Raw genomic sequence first — 15,422 nt, forward strand, 5'->3', positions numbered from 1 at the left:
CGCTGGCCACAGTGAGCAACGTGCCCTGCAGAAGGAAATCAGAGCTCTGATGCAGAGACAGCAGGTAGAGCTGACTGGTGGTGAGATTGGTCGTGTCACTGTGAGTGATTCAAACCCCATTGCGATACCCCCCAAGAGTGAAATGTTAATATGGTGTCGAGCAGCCATAGGCCTCAGGGGTAAGGACTACCAGGCCTTGGTAGAACCCGTATATTCAGACAATAGGCCTACTGTTCTGACAGCCCGGGGGGTGGTCGACGTCCGTCAGGGGAGAGTGCCCGTACGTGTCCTCAATTGTGGGGAGGAAGAGGTTCACCTCACCAAGTATACCATGCTCGCCAAATTGTTCACTGTCAATAATAATGTGATACAGACACCTGAACCCTTGGTCCCGTCAAACTTGGCGGAGAACAAAGGTTCTGCAGAGCCCTCGAAGGACTGGTGTCGGGAATTGCATGTGGGCACTGACTCTACCCCATCCCATCAAAAACAGGGGGCCTACAGGGTGGTACACGAGTACGAGCAGATATTCAGCAAACACCCCTCAGATTTTGGGCAGGTGAAAGGGATCAAACATCACATCCCCACGGGAGATCACCGACCCATAAAAGAGAGATATCGCCCTGTACCCCCAGCTCATTACCAGTGTGCCAAGGACATGTTGCGGGAAATGAAGGAGGCTGGGGTGGTGAGAGACAGCTGTAGCCCCTGGGCAGCTCCGTTAGTCCTTGTTAAAAAGAAAGATGGTACAATGAGGATGTGTGTTGATTACAGGCAGTTGAATCGCATTACACATAAGGACGCATACCCACTGCCTAGGATAGAGGAGTCTCTGGCTGCCTTAAAATCTGCTAACTACTTCTCTACCTTAGATCTCACCAGTGGGTACTGGCAGGTTCCTGTAGCGGAGGCGGACAAAGAGAAGACGGCCTTCACGACGCCAATGGGTCTCTGTGAGTTCAACTACATGCCCTTCGGATTGTGCAATGCTCCCGGAACGTTCCAGAGGATGATGGAGTGCTGCCTGGGACACCTGAACTTTGAAACCGTGCTGCTATATTTGGATGATGTCATTGTCTTCTCTAAGACCTACGAAGACCACCTGAAGCACCTGGCCGAGGTGTTTGAAGCCCTATCCAACTTTGGCTTAAAGGTGAAACCGTCCAAGTGTCATCTGCTGAAACCTAAAGTGCAGTACCTGGGCCATGTGGTGAGCGCTGAAGGAGTGGCCCCAGACCCCGACAAGGTCACAGTGATTAAGGACTGGCCAAAGCCCAGTGACCTCCACGAAGTCCGGCAGTTCCTCGGGCTGGTAGGCTATTACCGGAGGTTCATTAAGGACTTCACCAAGAAGGCCGCACCCTTGCAAAACCTGTTGGTGGGCCAACCAAAGAAGACCAAGGGGAGGAACACCCCCTTTGATTGGAACGAAGAGCTGGAGGAATCCTTCACCTGTTTGAAGTCGGCACTGACGGGAGAAGAGGTACTGGCTTACCCCGAATACGACCAACCATTTGTGCTGTACACAGATGCCAGTAATGTGGGACTAGGAGCCGTGCTGTCTCAAGTCCAGAAAGGCAAGGAAAGAGTGATCGCTTACGCCAGCAGGAAACTCCGTCCCACGGAAAGGAACCCTGACAACTACAGTTCCTTCAAACTGGAATTCCTTGCCCTTGTCTGGGCAGTGACAGAGAGGTTTAAGCACTACCTGGCCTCCGCGAAATTCACCGTCTTCACGGACAACAATCCGCTAACGCATCTGGGTACTGCCAAACTCGGGGCTTTGGAACAGCGGTGGATGGCCCGGCTGTCCAACTATGATTTCACCATCAAATATCGGGCAGGACACCAGAATGCCAATGCCGATGCTCTGTCCCGAATGCCCAATTTACCAGAAGTGGGAGAAGACCCGGAGGCACTTGAAGAGGTGGAGCTGCCTGCCTTCCATCGCCCCAAAGCCACTCAGAACTCTCACCATGTGAAGAACAGGCACAAGAACCAACCGGATGCCACGCTGAATCCCCTGCCCCACCACGGATGGGCAGAAACCCAGGATAGTGACCCCGCGGTCCGTCAGGTGAAGGAGCTCTTGACGCAGGCTGGGTTGCACCCTGGCCCAGACGACCCACAAGAAACCCAACAGCTGTGGAAGGGGAGAAGCAAGCTGTTTATCCATGATGGCAAGCTGTGCAGGAGGAGCATTGACCCACGTACTCATGAATTGGTGTGGCAGATAGTGGTGCCCAGGCGAGATGCGCCCATGGTTCTGGGAGCCTACCATGATGGAGCCGGACACTTCGGATGGAGGAAGCTAGAGAAGCTGCTCCGAGGGAGGTTCTATTGGATTGGCATGAAGAGAACCATTGAGAAGTGGTGTCGGGAGTGTGGTCCATGTAGTCTGCGCAGGAAGGACCGTGACAGTCAGCGGGCTCCCCTGCGGCCTATCATCACCAAAAGGCCGCTCGAACTGGTCGCGCTGGATCATGTGAAGCTGACACCTAGCCGGTCGGGCTATATCTACGCCCTTACCATCGTGGACCACTACTCCAGGTTTTTGGTGGTTGTGCCTGTCAAGGATCTAACGGCCAGGACTGCCGCCAGGGCCTTCCAGCAACACTTTTGTAGGCCCCATGGCTACCCAGAGAAGGTACTGACTGATCAGGGACCTGCATTCGAAGCGGAAGTGTTCCAAGAATTCTGCCAACTGTACGGGTGTAAGAAGATCAGGACCACACTGTACCATCCTCAAACCAACGGGATGTGCGAGAAGATGAACCAAGTGGTAATTGATTTATTGAAGACCTTACCCGTGGAGGAACGGAACCTGTGGCCGACAAAGTTGCCTGACTTGGTGGATATGTACAATCACATCCCAGTAAGTTCCACCAACTGTACTCCAGCGTACCTGATGCGAGGAAGATCTAGTCGGTTACCCGTTGATCTGGACATGGGGGTCCTAGTACCCGAAGATACCTCGCCGGATGCAGATTGGGATGCAGAAAGGCAGCGAAGGTACCGCGAAGTACAGGAGTGTGTAGAGAGAAGTCTCGCCCAGGCTAGGCAGAAGCAAGAAAGGGACTACAACCAACATGCTCCTGCGATCCCCCTGTCACCTGGTGAGCAAGTACTTAAACGAAAGAGGAGATTACACAAGCTCGATGACCAATGGGAAGCGGAACCATATACCATCCTGCCATCCGACTTCGACAACACAAAGGTCTGTCTCATCAGCAAGGACAGAGGGGAGACCTCGACAGCGGTATCCAGGGATCACCTTAAGGTCTGCCCCGATAAGTTGAAAGAGAGGGGCACGGCCCCAGAAATCTCCCCGCCGGTGGAAAAGGAGAAGATGTTCCATACCGTCCTTGGTGACTTTCCCCAATCCTGGACTCAGATAAACCAAGCCATCGCGGTGCCTGTTCTAATGTTTCAACAGCCGGACCCACCAGAACCAATGGTGGTACCAGATCATCTGGCCCCGCTACCTCAACAAGCCTTACCTGATGAAGCCATGCCAACCATTGAGCCGGCAAATCCTCCCTCTGCTGTCAGTGAATCTGCTGTACCCACTGTTGATAACCGCAGCTCTGAGAGCCCCAACCTGCCCGTGCTACCCAGACTCACTAGAAGTGTAGTTAGAAGACAGTGCACTACACCAGCGGTAGCAAGCATAGCGGGCCCTGTTAGGCCAATAGCAACCCCTGCGCTGCGAAGGTCCACACGCAGCACTCAAAATCAAACTCCCCTCCGCTACAAAACTTGGAGGTATTGATAAGGGCTGCTATTTAATTGAAAATGTTTGTATGCATATCTTTTTGTTACAGGTTTTTAAATGGACACTAGAGTAATGGACGGTGAATTGCTCAAAAACTTTCATAAGGGGGACCCTTTTGTTTACCCGGGGTCCCCGCTGTTTCAACCACTGAACTGAGAGTCATAAACTGTGCATGACCTAACTTTTGCAACGTTCAAGAATCCTCACCTCCCGTAAAGGGAAGCATAGTTATGTTCAATCGTTATGCTATTTCAAAAATTTGTGTGTTTCCTGTTAACATGTATTATTGTTCTTGTTTTCCCAGTCCCGGAGTACTGGATTTAACCGGGGGGGAGTGCAGCACCCCAGAGTCCTGGTTGTTGCAGTACTGTGGCTCCGCCACTATGGGGAGCTATGGTGCGTCTGATTGCACTAGGGAGTTTCTCTGACCAGGTACACTCACACCACACTTCACACTCCGGCCACCAGGGAGGGTGGTCCTATTTAGTAGGCCACTCCTCACAACTCTGGTAAAACTGGGGGTTGGACAGGAAGAGAGGGAGAAGTAGCTGGGAAGAGCTAGTGAGAGGACCTGTCAGGGATGGGATCCTGGCAGACTCCTCAGAGCAGAACAAACCAGTGAACAACGGGAATACAGCAAAGAGGAATTAATACCAGAAGGAGTCGTGCTGTTAGACCGAGGCAACATCCTTCTGAGGCGCAAACAGTCGGTGGCCGGAACGCCGAGCAAGTAAGAGACTTTAAGTACACTGCAAACCACGGCCGGACAGCCAATTATAGGTTGGCTGTCTCACTTAACACCTAAGCAGACAACGGAGGCAGCTGTGGGAGAGGGGCGACTCTAGGGTCCCGGAAGAACTCCAGGCCTACCCCGTCATACGGGTGCATCCTACCATATCATCTGGAGGACGGAGAAAACGAACATCAGAGACAGACAGAAACAGTTGTGAGGACTATCCCGGGAGCTCAGCAGGGAAGAACTACAACACTCAGCGCTAGCAGGTAGACACTGATTCCCACCTGTAAAGAGAACTCCTGATGTGCCTTTGGACCGGCCGGTCTCTGACAACCCAGTTAACAGCGCTCTGGACTGAGGTCTCCAACACCTTCAGTAAAGAGGTAAAGAGACTGCAACCTGGTGTCCTCGTTATTTATTGCGACCGGCACTTCACAACTGCACCATTATCATCATTTATTGCACTGGACGTTCCCCCACTGACAGACAGGGCCACGGACCGGGTCTAGCCACCATGACAACCCCAGAACGGAGATCCCAGAGGCCCGGCTCCGGGTACCCCTCGGCCCTGCGGCGGTGTGGGGGCGCTCCACCATGCTCTGCTGAACCGCTGTGCTCTGATACACCATCACTGGTGAGTCTCCTGCCATACCCTGCTCTGCTGAACCGCTGTGCTCTGCTACATCATCACTGGTGAGTCCCCTGCCATACCCATCTCTGCTGAACCTCTGTGCTCTGCTACACCATCACTGGTGAGTGGTGAGTCCCATGCCATACCCAGCTCTGCTGAACCGCTGTGCTCTGCTACACCATCACTGGTGAGTCCCCTGCCATACCCAGCTCTGCTGAACTGCTGTGCTCTGCTACACCATCACTGGTGAGTCTCCTGCCATACCAGCTCTGCTGAACCGCTGTGCTCTGCTACACCATCACTGGTGAGTCTCCTGCCATACCCTGCTCTGCTGAACCCCTGTGCTCTGCTACACCATCACTGGTGAGTCCCCTGCCATACCCAGCTCTTCTGAACCTCTGTGCTCTGCTACACCATCACTGGTGAGTCTGCTACCATACCCTGCTCTGCTGAACCCCTGTGCTCTGCTGCACATCACTGGTGAGTCTCCTGCCATACCAGCTCTGCTAATCCGCTGTGCTCTGCTACACCATCACTGCTGAGTCCCCTGCCATACCCTGCTCTGCTGAACCCCTGTGCTCTTCTGCACAATCACTGGTGAGTCCCCTGCCATACCCAGCTCTGCTGAACCGCTGTGCTCTGCTACATCATCACTGGTGAGTCTCATGCCATACCCAGCTCTGCTGAACTGCTGTGCTCTGCTACACCATCATTGGTGAGTCTCCTACCATACCCTGCTCTGCTGAACCGCTGTGCTCTGCTACACCATCACTGGTGAGTCTCCTGCCATACCAGCTCTGCTGAACTACTGTGCTCTGCTACACCATCACTGGTGAGTCTCCTACCATACCCTGCTCTGCTGAACCCCTGTGCTCTGCTACACCATCACTGGTGAGTCTCCTGCCATACCAGATCTGCTGAACCGCTGTGCTCTGCTACATCATCACTGGTGAGTCTCATGCCATACCCAGCTCTGCTGAACCGCTGTGCTCTGCTACACCATCACTGGTGAGTCTCCTGCCATACCCTGCTCTGCTGAACCGCTGTGCTCTGCTACACCATCTCTGGTGAGTCCCCTGCCATACCCTGCTCTGCTGAACCGCTGTGCTCTGCTACACCAGTGGTGAGTCTCCAGAAATACTTAACACTTCTATTCTGCAGTACTCTGCAGGACTACAAGTGAGTCTCCTTAAATACTTAATTCTGTTGTGCCACTGGCCTCTGCTGCATCACTACAAGTTAGTCTCCTGAAATGCCCAGCTGAACTGTCCTGCTGGGTTCTGCTATGTCAGTTCAAGTGAGTCTCCTAAAACAGCGAGCTCTGCTTTTCTGCTGGGCTCTGCAGCATCATAACACTGGTCCACTGTTTTACTAGGCTCTTCTGCATCACTACATGTGAGTTTCCTGAAATGCCCAACTAAACTTTTCTGCTGGGTTCTGCTGCATAACTACATGTGTTGTACAAGTGGGTATTCTGATATACTCAGCTCTACTGTTCTGTTATGCTAGGCTCCACAACATCATTACTAATAATAAATAATAATAATCTTTATTTATATAGCACCAACATATTCCGCAGCGCTTTACAGTTTAACAGTTTCTAACACAACAGTCATAAGTAACAATGTTAACAATACAATAATGAAAGCAAAATTAGACAACCTTGCTCGTGAGAGCTTACAATCTGCAATGAGGTGGGGGAGATACAAAGTACAGGTGTGTATTTACAATGATGTATTTACAATGATGGTCCAGCCATCTTCAGGGGTGGGGGATAGATGGAGATAGTGAATGGGCTACACACACACATAAAATGGTTGATTAGGGAACGTGATACAAAGTTGTTTTGAGGGAGCGCCTAATACTATGCAAATTGTGGATGGTCCTAATTTCTTAGGGTAGAGCATTCCAGAGGATTGGCGCAGCACGGGAGAAGTCTTGGAGTCGGGAGTGGGATGTACGGATTAGTGCAGAGATTAGTTGAAAGTCATTTGCAGAGCGCAGCGGTCGGTTAGGCCGATAGACAGAAATGAGGGAGGAGATGTAAGGGGGCCGCACTGTGGAGAGCTTTGTGGGTGAGAACAAGTACTTTAAATTGTATCCTGTAATGAATGGGCAGCCAGTGTAACGACTGGCGAAGAGCGGAATAGTCTGAATGCTGATACTAGATGGACAACCCTGGCTGCTGCATTAAGGATAGACTGGAGAGGGGAAAGTCGAGTGAGCGGGAGGCCAATTAATAGAGCGTTGCAGTAGTCCAGGCGGAAGTGGATCAGGGTGACAGTGAGGGTTTTTGTTGTTTCCATGGTGAGAACATGGCGGATTCTAGAGTTGTTCTTTAGATGTAAGCAGAACGAGCGGGCAAGAGATTGTATATGGAATGTGAAGGAGAGATCGGAGTCAAACATGACACCCAGACAGCGTGCCTGCTGCCGGGGTGTTATTATGGTGCCACCCACGGAGAGGGAAATGTCAGATTTAGGGAGGTTAGTAGATGGAGGGAGCACAAGAAGTTCAGTTTTGGAGAGGTTGAGCTTCAGATAGAGAGCGGACATGATGTCAGAGACTGCGGACAGACAGTCAGTGGCGTTCTGTAGTACAGCGGGGGTAAGGTCAGGGGATGACGTGTATAGTTGTGTGTCATCAGCATAAAGATGGTACTGAAAGCCAAATCTGCTGATGGTCTGTCCAATTGGGGCCGTGTAGAGGGAGAAGAGAAGGGGGCCAATGACTGAGCCCTGAGGTACCCCGACAGTGAGAGGAAGAGGAGATGAAGTGGAGCCAGCGAACAAAACACTGAAGGAGCGTTCAGAAAGATAGGAGGAGAACCAGGAGAGAGCAGTGTCCTTAATGCCCAGTGACTGGAGCCTAGAGAGGAGACGGTGGTCAACAGTGTCAAAAGCTGCAGAAAGATCGAGAAGAATGAGCAGAGAGTGGTCACCATTACAGTTTGCTGTCAGAAGGTCATTGGTCACTTTGATGAGTGCAGTTTCTGTTAAATGTAGGGGTGAAGGGTCTAGGAGGGAATGAGTGGAGAGGTAACGGGTAAGGCAGGAGTAGACCAGGCGCTCCAAGAGTTTAGAGATGAAGGAGAGATTGGAGACCGGTCTGTAGTTATTTGTGCAGGATGGGTCAAGGGTGGGTTTCTTTAGTAATGGAGTAATGATAGAGTGTTTGAAGGAGGAGGGGAAAATGCCTGAGGAGAGGGAGAGATTAAAGATTGTAGTTAGGTGAGTTGTGACGACTGGAGAGAGAGACTGGAGGAGATGAGAGGGAATGGGGTCAGTAGTGCATGTAGTTGGACGAGAAGAAGAGAGGAGCCTGGAGACTTCTTCTTCTGTGATGGGATCGAATGTGGAGAATGAGCCAGGGGAAATGCAGGGAGGGATGCGAGTCACTGCACTTAGTGGCTGGGAGCGAATTTCCTGACTGATGTTATCTATTTTCTCTATAAAGTGGGAGGCCAGGTCATAAGCACAAATGTCTGTGATAGGGCTTGTGCTTTTGGGCTGAGGAGGGAGTGAAAGGTGTCAAAAAGTTTCTTGGGGTTGTTGGATAGTGAGGAGATCAGGGTGGTGTAGTAGGACTGTTTGGCGAGGTGAAGGGCAGAGTTATAGGTCCTTAGTATAAATTTGAAGTGGATGAAGTCTTCTGGTGTGCGAGTTTTCCTCCATAAGCGTTCAGCACTCCTAGAGCATCGCTGGAGAAATCGGGTTTGCGATGTGAGCCAAGGCTGTTTCACTCTGTGTTTGTAGGTTCTGAGGGTGAGGGGAGCTACTTGGTCTAGGGTGCTTCTAAGGGTGTCATTGTACTGATGTACAGCCAGATCAGGACAGGAAAAAGAGGAGATTGGGGACAGTGATGAGTGTAGGGAGTCTGGAAGTGTATGAGGGTTAATGGCGTGTAGATTTCTGACTGAATGGTAGGTAGGAGTGTGCTTGGGTGGGCGAGGATTTGTGAGCGTGAAGGAGAGAATGTTGTGGTCAGAGAGGAGAAGTGGTGAGTTATTTAGGTAGGAGATTAAACAGAGCCGGACAAAGACCAGGTCCAGGGTATTACCGTCCTTGTGTGTCTCAGAGGTTGAGAGCTGTGAGAGGCCGAGAGAAGTGGTTAGTGTGGACAGTAATTGCATTTTCACACTGTCGCCTTCTTATGAGTGTGGCTTCTCAAATATTGGGGCATTGCTACATACAATCTCCCCATGTTCCGCTTGAAACGGGCAGGGCAAGAGGCCAGAATCTATAAATGGAAAAGTGAACAGCTCTTTGGCGTGTCCAAGTGTGGGATCACTTGTCTCCAGGCACTTAACATGATGAGAGGAGGAGGATTAGGATTATATGGTCCAGACTCACGGCTACCGAGACTGGTTGTGTGGAAGACAGGATGATACTGGCAAAGTGACTGGAAGTATTATCTGCTATTTATCCAACAACGTTTTCACGCTGGTCTGGCTTCAAGAGTGGTGTACTGCGACCTCCTACAAAGTGGGACAGAAAGCTAGATCAACAAGATTTGTGTGTTTGTTGTGCTCCCGCAGCAGGCATAGTTTCACCTTGCCCACGTCCTCGGCCTCTGTGCTCACCATCAGCATCATGTCCACTTCCCCAGCCCTTACCACGCATCTTGCTCATTTTAAATTTCGGATGATATATCCATGTAGAAAAAACGTTGTAGTATTACTATCACAGGAAAATTGACACACCTCAGATGGACTTCTTACACTTCAGTATCAATATACTGATGCTATTTCTAACCAAACTCTGGCTTTTTTATTTTGATGCAGAACTTATGCAGTAAAAATGGCATATTAGATTTATCTGCTGGGAAAAATGGCAGGAATACTAGAACACACAAACTCGCCCACCTCACATGGACTTGTTACACTGCAGTATCGATATAGCAGTTAAGATCCAACCAAGTCTGGCTGTATGCTTTTGATGCACAACTGGTGTGTAACACCCCAGGTAACCAGTTGTTACAGTGATGTTGCCTTTCCTTCAGGGAGGGTGATGTCATGCCTGGAGACAAGGAGGATTCCCTTTAACAGGTAGCACAACTACATGCAACACATTCTGAATCCAGGCCAGAAGGGGGAGCTCTGAACCCGGATTCAGGGGAGCTTCCCTAGATATATATATTCTGGTCTGGAGGAGGAGTTAGGCATTTGGAGTTGGAGCTGAAGGAGAGAAGAGTGAGAGCAGAGAGTGGGGCCATGCAGCCACATGTGGTGCTGCAGCTCCAGGACAGAAGAGAACCAGACGGGTTGCAGTGATATAAATCACCACGGTGTCCCACAATATAGAAATATTGGTACTTCTTGACACATATAACACTGGAGTGACCCCTGAATAAGTGATCAGCTCAATGAAGCTCACCAACTAAGAATCATTTTAAAATTCAATATTTATTTAAAGATATATAAAAGATCCAAATAACCACTTGCAGAATACTTAAACACGAACAATAGTCCCAAATCAGAGGGGAACATCCACACACAGGCCAGCATATATAATATAATCCAGAAATTTATGGAAAATAAAACAACTACTGGCAAAGAGAGCTGTACAATAAAATTAGCCCAGACAATAGCACCTCAGTCACATGAATACACCCCCATAGTACCCATCAGATCTCTGTATACAATGAGTGCAGAAAAACCGCATCCCAATAGTGCTAAACCGATGAGAATCACTATGTGTGCTAAGGAAACGGCATAGTGCCAACTCTGGGCGATGTATTAAACAGCCAACACCTTACCAGAAAAGTGCCCGTATAGTGGATGTCCTCCTCCGGCGCCCCTCTGATTTGGGACTATTGTTCGTGTTTAAGTATTCTGCAAGTGGTTATTTGGATCTTTTATATATCTTTAAATAAATATTGAATTTTAAAATGATTCTTAGTTGGTGAGCTTCATTGAGCTGATCACTTATTCAGGGGTCACTCCAGTGTTATATGGGTTGCAGTGATAGCAATTGTCAGAGGGGAGAAGCAAAGGGTAAGCAAGGAGCTTGGAGGGGAACAGTGATTGGGCACCCTCTGAGCTGAAGCGCAGGAAACGGGCACTGGGAGCCTGAGGCTGTGTCATACTTCACGTTTCACAGCAGAACCGGAAGGTCAGAAGATTGGAAGTCGTCTGTCCGCACCCACACCCGAAGGTGCAGCAGTAGATAGAGCCTGTGTCGTGATAGAGACCCTGTAAAAAGGCTTGCATTACCCACCATACAGGGTACTGTCCCAGGACAGGAGAGAGAGGACTTTGTAAGGGAGCCATAAGCAGCAAGGACCTCGCACAAGAGTGTGACAAGGAAGGCTTACAAACCTCACCTGGGAGAAGGATCCACCATTGCCTCCAGGCCGACCGGACCTCTTCACCACTTGTTGCTGGTACCCTGGACTGAGACTGTCTATCATCAGTAAACCAGGTAAAGAGACTGCAACTCTGTGTCCTCTGTTTATTCTGACACCACTCCATCCTAGCGAAACACACCGGGAGCCCTGGGGACCCAGCTTCACCTGTGGGAAATGATATCATCTTTGCTGCTGTACCATCACCCCGAGGACCCCTTTAACCCCTTAATGACCGCCAATACGTCTTTTAACTGACCTGAGATATAAGAGAATAGCATCCCCATACAGGTGACAGTCCAGCAGCTGTCGGCTGTCCACTATAGCTGTCAACTTGCTGCATCAGCCACGATAAGTGTTGGCACCGTCGAAATCTGTTTAACCCCTTAGATGCTGCTGTCAATAGTGACTACATCATATAAATGGTTAGAAGAGTGTGGGGGCTTCCTCTTTGTCCCATTTGGTGCCTTCAGATCATGATTGTATGGTCCTGATGTTTGTCATGGCAATTCATGACCAAATAGCGGCCTTATAATCTGCCGGCTGTAGTAACCTGTTCAGAAGTTAGAGGCATTTAGGTGGTAAAAATACACATTGTCATTTCTGTCATGCCACTTTGTATTAATTCCTGAAAATCACCTGAAGGGTTAATAAACTACCTGACTGCAGTTTTCAATATGTCAAGGGGTGTTGTTTTTAAAATGGTATCACTTTTGGGGGATTCCCAATATATAGGACCCGCAAAGTCACTTCAAACCTGGATAAGTCCTTAAAAAAATAAATTTTGTAAATTTCCTTGAAAAAATGGCTAATGTCATGGTAAAGCCTGCATTTATAGGAAGGTCAGAACCAAATGTGTTTCCATGTAATTAAAATCACAGCATGGTGAAGGGCGGGGCGTTCAAGTCAGAAAAAAATAGTAAAGTAATGGTAAACTGACTGAACAGAGAACTAGTCTGACCTGGTGCACAACCAAAAACAAAGCAAATGAATGTGTGATACATGAAAAGTGTTCACACTGGGCAGACAGGTCAGGGACCCATCCGATCCATGAGATTACCTTGACGTTGGTGGATGGGCTCACATTTTTGGGCCAAATCTTGTGCTAAGCATCTCATGTGTTTTTCATAGATTTCCCAAGCCATTATGCTATTCACATTTCATGTATTACACATTCATTTGCTTTAGTACTATTGAGTGCAGCCATTCATCTATTTGCTATGTAAGTTGTTTTTGGTTGTGCACCAGTTCAGACTAGTTCTCTGTTCAGTCAGTTTACCATTATTTTCTGATTTAAAGCCAACATGTGAGAAATGTTATTTATTAATGGTTTGCTGTGGTATGACTATCTGGATTAAAGGGATAATCATTCAAAGTTTGAAAATTGCTAATTTTTTAACATTTTTCTAAAATTTCTGATATTTTTTATAAATAAACACAAAACATATCAACCTATATTTACCATTATCATAAAGTACAATGTGTCACGAAAAAACTCAAAATCACTGGGATTTGTGGAAGCATTCCTGAGTTATTACCATATAATGGACACTGGGTGAGATTTCAAAAATTTGGCTCCGTCACTAATGGGTTAAGCAGTGTCGGTCACCCTGACCGAGTACCACAGGTGGTGTCACAAACTTTTACCACTTTACAAATCCCTTTAAAGACTATCCCTTTTACTTGGGCACCCAGGGCCACGGACCGGGTCGCCGCCACCATGACCACCCCTTTAATAACGACCAGACCCGGTACCGAGTACCCCTAGGCCCTGGCAGGCGTTACAGGTGCGCTATAAATGCCGTATAATATTTAATTGCTGAAAACAATTAGCAGTATTACTAGAGCTGTAAAATGTGCCCACCTCAGATGGACTGGTTACACTGCAGGGGCAATAAACGATGCCATCGAGATCCAACCAAGACTGGCTGCAGCTTTTGATGCACAACTGCCGCTGTATAAATGCTGCATAATATTTCCCTGCACAGAACAATTTGCAGGATTAAGAGCAAAAAGAATATTATTAGCTCCGAGAAGGGGTTCTGGTAGGAGTTGCACGTACAGTTAACCCTCTCCTGCCCTACACTGTCCCTTCAGCACAATCTCTCCCTAAGTGCTGCTAACAGCAGTATTACTACTGATTATCATTGTACTTCACAGAAATATCATTGTGGTTGAATCCCTGACTAATACTCAGCTACAATTCTGTCCCTCTCTCACCTGCGCTGCCTGTGTCCGGGGTACAGTGTGCTCAGCATGGCGTCACAGGTCTTATATAGAACTGATGATGCTATGCAGCCAGCTAGTCACAGTAATGCCACAACCAAGATGTCTATGGCATTACAATGACTGGCAGGCAATCTTCACATGTATATTGGCTGGCCAAAAAAAGTGATAAACATGCGGGGCGGTGACTGGAGCTCCGGCTCGAGCATTCAAAAAATACTTGCCGAGTAACGAGCATCCCGAGCACACTGATGCTGCAGCGAGTGACGAGCAGTGACGAGCACGCTCGCTCATCATCACTATTAATAATGCATTATTGGCTGCTAGCAGTCACCAGTAGGTGGAGCAAGAGAGCTGAGAACTTTATTTTTATGCATAGAAGTGAATGCAGTGAGCTCCTGAGCTCCCCCTTGTGGTGACTGCAGACAGTTGAGATTTTACTACACTACAGACAGTAGAAATAAACTCTTTGTTATTATGGACTATCTGTAAATTGACTACATTGAATTCTATTTCATTTTCCTTGGAAGACCCCTTTCAAAGTAATAGTCACCATGTACCTGTTCACAGTGACTATGTATTCTACTGTATATAAAAATGTGAAGCTTTCACGCAAGACCAGAAAACGTCTACCCATCACCCTGACACTTAAAAAGTTGTCAAATCTGGACAGACCGCCAGTCAAATTTGCCCGGACAGAATTTAAGCCTGAAAGATCACATCCACTGCAGAACCTTTTGGGAAGCAAAGCTGTCAATCATTGATGTGCTCTCTGAAGCAGAGCAGTGATTGGCAACGACGCGTCCCAGGAGGTTCTGCAGCAGATACACACTTCTCTGTGCTGACCTTTGTGATGGATAAACGAAATCTCACAGTGATCTAAATCGTTAAATCACAGAGCAGCCTGGAGGGGAACTTGCCCCTTGATTCCCGCGCTCGCCCGCCCGATGCTGAGGTCGATATTTATAAAACTCCTTCCAAAACTTTCTTTCCAAGTATTGTAACCAAAGTTCGGCCGACTGTACTGACACCACATCGCATCGCAGCGTCCTGAAAAGAAGACGCATAAATATTTCATCGCAATTTATGAATGAGAGAAGAGCACAGAACGATTCCCCGAGCCGTGATAGGAAGTTACAGATAGAATGTGATACATATATATACAGTATATATACAGTATATATACAGTGTAAACCAGAAGGTTCCATCCACTATATAAAGACACATCTGCAGGTTTTCTCAATATCCGACATGAAATCAGAATAAACCTTTCCCCTTTAGGACAATTCGGATTATTAGAATTATTAATATTTACCAAATGCCAGAATAATGAGAGAGAGAGAAGGTTTTAAGGCATTTTTATTACTTACTACAAAGTCAGAAGTTTCCATGCACTAAGATCACTACTCCTGTAAAAGATCTGCACTTCCCATATGATGATGTCGTGTGTTTGGAAGCTTCTGTTTTTTTTTTATTATTTTGTAAATTGCTGCTACATTTTTAAACTTCCTAAAATGCTAACAAAAAAAAGAACATTTTACAGGTGGTGCCGATGTAAAGCCGACACGAGAGAAGAATAAATGTAATGTTTTTCTACGGTACGGCTATCTGGATTAAAGGGATGAATATTGCAAAATGTTTACACTTTTGTCAAATTTCTGATATTTTTTATAAATAAACACAAAAGATATCGACCTAAGTTTCCAATA

The sequence above is a fragment of the Ranitomeya variabilis genome, chromosome 8, assembly GCF_051348905.1.
Source record: "Ranitomeya variabilis isolate aRanVar5 chromosome 8, aRanVar5.hap1, whole genome shotgun sequence".
Lineage (NCBI taxonomy): Eukaryota > Metazoa > Chordata > Amphibia > Anura > Dendrobatidae > Ranitomeya > Ranitomeya variabilis.